General features: G+C 36.7%; 1 long non-coding RNA gene across 1 annotated transcript; it reads left to right on the top strand.

The window, feature by feature from the left end:
* The first annotated feature begins 714 nt into the window (after positions 1–714).
* On the top strand, positions 715–4073 carry LOC149252559 (uncharacterized). Its single transcript, XR_016266076.1, has 3 exons — positions 715–1095; positions 3748–3843; positions 3941–4073. It is a non-coding gene; the product is annotated as an uncharacterized LOC149252559 (long non-coding RNA).
* The last annotated feature ends 984 nt before the right edge of the window (positions 4074–5057 follow it).

Here is a 5057-nt window from a genome sequence, read left to right as displayed (position 1 = left end):
TAAAGTAAGAAATTGAGGCAGGAGCTACTGAGGAATTTGGCAGTATCTTGTAGTTTCTCAAGCTGATATTCTCATGTTCGTGTAAAAGGTATAACTCTGCTGATATTCAAGCATGGGATAAGTAGCCGTGATCTGATTACTCTTTTTATGATTGTCTGTGTCCTTCCTTTTGTTGTGTTGTTGAGCTGGAAAGTTATCAGTACTTACCCTAAATATTACAGCATTTGGATGTTTGCAGTCTGCCAGTATCCCAAGATGAATATTGTGATGGAGAAGGCAACTTCCTGCTTCTGATTCCCATGTATTGTTCGTGTTGGAAAGATCTAGGCAATGATTATTCTATTGTTCATATTTTTCATTCAGCTTGATCTCGGTACAATTGTCTCAAATGTCTTTTATGGTGAGAGGGAGCGTTATAGTCATGTTGCCAAGTATGGGCTGGTTCATAGGGTTGAGTGGGGGAATTGGGTGTTTTCTTGCCTGAGTCATGGGTCAGTTAGCACTATTTATATCAAATGTGGCCTGAATGTTGTTTGAAACTGGAGATACTGATGACCTCAATGATGTGAAAAATTGGAGATACCGTATGGCCTCAATGGTGTTTGTAATCAAAATCTGGATTGAACACAGTGTCTGTATACACTGTAGTTCAAGTTTTGTATAGACCTTTTGAAAAGTTTTCGAGGCAAGAAATCTGTTGTATTAATATTGTCTGATTTGTAATAGAGAAACTGCTATGAGGTGCTTTGGACTACTTGGGAATGAATTTTTGTCTCAGATGTCGATAGTCTGTACTGTGGTAGACAATAAGATGATTTCTTTTCTCAGGGATTGCAATTGCTTTCCGGAAGATGGGGTATACCTGTTCATGGTACTTCTTTCGACATCAAGTTGATAAACCTTCCCTTAGACTTGAGTTTTGTTTGGTTCTTGTTCGTTGGGTGATGATAAAAAATGTAATATTCATTTGTATTTGTTGATTTTATACTCATGGAACTTGTTTCTTATTGTACTCAGTTCTTTTGATGCAAGAAAGAACAACAGACTAGTTTGAGCTTGAGGTACTTGAAGCGGCAGCAGCTCTCTTCTCAAGCGGTATGTGTTCTAGTTCTCAAGTGTAATATGAGTAAATTTAGAATGTACTGCCGTTTGACAATACTTGTAAGCACTTTGAAGCAGTGGAATTTCATCAACACTACAGTGTTAGAGAAATCTGAGAGATTGCCTTTGGTCGTTTTTCCATAATGTATCTGATTTCACGACTGTTGTACCTACATGGTACTTGTAATGCACAACAAACCAGGAAATACTTTATTGTATTGCCGCACTATTAGAAAATATAATTGTTGAAGTTACAGGCAGTATTGCTGCTTGAAAGCTGGGATTGATCCTGTCAGGTTTTGGGCCTATAAACTGTTCTGCACCTTCGTTAGTGCTTCATTCATCAATGGATGAAATGCCCTCATTACTCAAACTGCAACTTTCAACGATCTAAAGTTATATTACTTATTGTCCTAATAAAATTCAAGTTTATCATTTAGAGAGAGTGCTAGGGTCAAAGAAGTCCTAAAGTGTCTAGGAAAACCTTAGGGAGATTCCCCAAATTGGGAGGTGAATCAAATAAACTATAACTTACCCTCTCTAAACCCTAAAAGGGACCAAGCCTTAGTTTGGGAGGATGGAAGCCTATAAATGTCAACCTTTTGGCTTAGTCATGACTCCTAATCTTAAGTCCTTGAACATCTTCATGTGTATCTTGTAATACAGTTTTTATCCTATGTATTATGAACTTGGTCACATGTTAGGGTTGACTATTATAAGGTGGTTATGATTAATATCCTATATAATCAGGGGCACTTGCTCGATTTGATTTTGGGCCTTTTACACCACTTTCTTTCTTCTTCTCGTTTCTAGATCATTATTTATTTCTTTCAATTGGTATTAGGGTGTGCATGGTCTTAAGAGCATGCGATCATTGATCAAGCCATCATGACCCATGGCAGCTTTGAAGGGATAAAAGGAAGATGTGTTGAAGCCAATGCTGCCATTGGAGTTTGATTCTTGAATATCATGGAGATTAAGAAGAATTATGTTCCATGCTCAAGGTTAATTACATTAACGTTTTATGTGCTTACTCTACAAATGAATTTGAACAAGTTTTTCATGGAAACCTTTCGAAAAGAGAAAAAAGACCTTGCATTATAGTTTATTGGTGGATTCCTATATTTTCTTGGTTGTTGTTACATGTTGACTATTGGAAGATCTGTTTATATTACTGAGAATCTTTCACCTGAAAATGGAGCAGTAAAGGACATATTAACTGTTATGCGCTTTTGATTTTTCTGCCTTTGAGAACCTTGTGAGTTGTATGTCATTGAAGGGTGACTTGGTTTGAATAGTTAGCTTTGGAGAGCAGTTAGAGGAAGAAATAACTCAAACCCAAACTCAACAATGGAATTTTTATCAATGTGTCCATTCCAATAGATTATTATTCTAAATCTGGATGATGTGGCAACAATAATTATATATTTTTTGGAATGTACCTCAGTGAATGATCACCTTTTGTAATATTTTAAGTGCCGCTACATAGAGATGTTATTTCTATGCTTAATTAATTGCATTGATGTGCCATAGAGCAATGCAATGCATCTGGATACTTGAAGTCTTGGAATTGCAGAGCAGCATTTGCTTGATTCCTTGGTAGCTGTTTGAAGATCCTAACCAAACTGATGTTTCTTTCAGAATTGTGGTTCTTTGTCATAGTAGTATAGTACGCTGTTCCTGAGATTACCTTTGGTTCTGTTCTGAGATCTGTAGAGAATTGTTGAGCAAGGGGGGAGGATAGCTTCATCTTAAAGCATCCCTCTACCCAACGTTAAGCTTGATGGGAAGAATTATCCTATCTTCAAGTGAAGGGTGCTAAACATATAATTGAAGAATTGATTGTTAAGACTTGTGGAGGGTAAGAAGACAAATTGCACTGTTGCTAAAGAATTAGTAAAGCTTTTGGCGCACAATGAAGATGTGCAGTACATTATAAGTTTTACTATTGCAGATCATATTGGTCCTCAAATTAGAAGTTTGATTAGTTCTTGTAAGATTTGGACTAGGATTCTCTAACAGAACAAGGATTCTCTATTCTAGGAAATGACTGTATGCATTTTAAATGATTGGTTGTGTATATCACTGTTTATACGATACGTATTCAGGATGTGCAAGATCAATTTGGAGCAGTTGATGATAGAATTGATCCTAAAGTTCGTAGTGCCACTGTTCCAATGGTTGAAAAAAATGTTTCAGCCATTTGTGACCAGTGTGAATGCCACTGATAAAGTGGCTAACTTTCTTGGTGGAATGTTACTGCAGAAAGAACATTGCTGGAACAGATTCACTTAAAAGAGTGTATACCGAGCACTTACACTGAAATCACTAAGAAGAAAGGGAAGAAGTCTGCATAGAAAAGTTTAAAGGAAAGTTCACAAAAAACCCTTGAAAATGATGTTGTATCAAGCAGGGCCATTATTGCAGAGATTGTGTCAAGGCCCATTACCACAGTAAATATATATTATTTAGAACTATGTTGTAATTTTTGTCAGGGTTCATGTTTAGGTTCAACTATCACTGGCTACCCTATTCTGGAAGAGCTTTTGCTCTCCTGAAGACATCTTGATCTAACTCTTCATTCTTTGTTTTCACCTCCATAAAAAATCTCTAGTGGATTCATAAATTTTCATTTTATTGTGACAGACTATTTTATGTGGTATTGTTGGCATACCTCCTTCAAATGGTGTTATTCCTGAATCTCCAATGCACATGAAAGGCTTAGCTACCCTCAAACATCAGGTACTAATATATTGGAATTATCAATTGCAGCTTCTCAGGGAAAAGACACAATTCAGACATTTTATAGACGAGTAACTTACAAGTACTTTTGTTACAGTTGGTGCTTAGCAAGTTAGTGACAACAATCTGGAAAAGTATGCAGAAAAATTCAACCTTAGGGCAATTATACAGAAACATGCAAGAAGCCTATGAGCAAATGCAGACCCCAATGGTTTATCAGCCTCCACCTGCCTTGGTAATGGTCTTATTTTTGAGTTTGGGTGTTTCATTTTATCTAATTTTCCTCTCCCTTTATTTATTTGTCTTGTCATGTCCCAACCATTTATGCAGGCACTTAAGGAATTGAAAGAGACCACACTTCAGTTGGCCGCAAGTACTGGGAATATGGATGCCCAGTTGATGAATCAATTTTTAATGTTGACAAGGACGTGGATGACCTGCTTCCTGTTGAGGTGAAAGAACAACAATTGAGTAATTTGTTGCAATCTCTAATGGCGGTTGGCTGCCTTGCAGTAATGCCCATCATTAGAAAGATCCCAACTTCTGTGCTTTGGGGTTACTTTGCCTTCATAAACTTGTGTTATTGGTCTGTTTTCCCATCGGGAAAATCAATAATGCAAGGTCAAATCAGTTGTGAATGATTGATGGCATAATGAAAAGGCGAACCTTTACTCAAAAAAATAATAATAGATCATTTTTTATAAATGTAGCTTTAGAATGATCTTGCTTTGAAGTAGAGACTAAAATCAAGGAAATGATATGAAGCCTACAATGCTGGATTAGTGCTTAGTTCAAATAAGCATGACAATGAGAGGCCTTTTGAACATGATTTTGAGGTTATTGTTGATTCAAATATTTTTTCAGCAGAAAAATAAAGCATGGAGTGAACATTTAGTGCACAAATATCCCCTGTTTTAATGGATGACTAAAACCAGGAGGCCTTACAACCATATATGTAAAGTCAAGTCAATGATTCTACATGGTTCAGTCATTTAATATACTCAAAACTTTAGCCCAAAAATTAATACAATATAAGTCTGCTCTAGAATACAACAGAAGCAAAATAGATCACATATATGCCCTTCCCACACTCATTTATTCTGCTAATTTTGGACACTGACTACCATTTCAGTTCTGGGCATTTTTGTGGTATTGATGTTTGGCCCAACGGATACCAGCCGAAGTCCCTTCCTTCACCATTTTGGCCCCAGCAG

The sequence above is a fragment of the Pinus tabuliformis genome, chromosome 7, assembly GCF_031772625.1.
Source record: "Pinus tabuliformis cultivar Carrire ecotype Pingquan chromosome 7, CPIR1, whole genome shotgun sequence".
In the NCBI taxonomy this organism is placed as follows: domain Eukaryota; kingdom Viridiplantae; phylum Streptophyta; class Pinopsida; order Pinales; family Pinaceae; genus Pinus; species Pinus tabuliformis.
The sequence above is the reverse complement of the archived record's forward strand: the minus strand, read 5'-3'. Positions and strand labels throughout refer to the sequence as shown.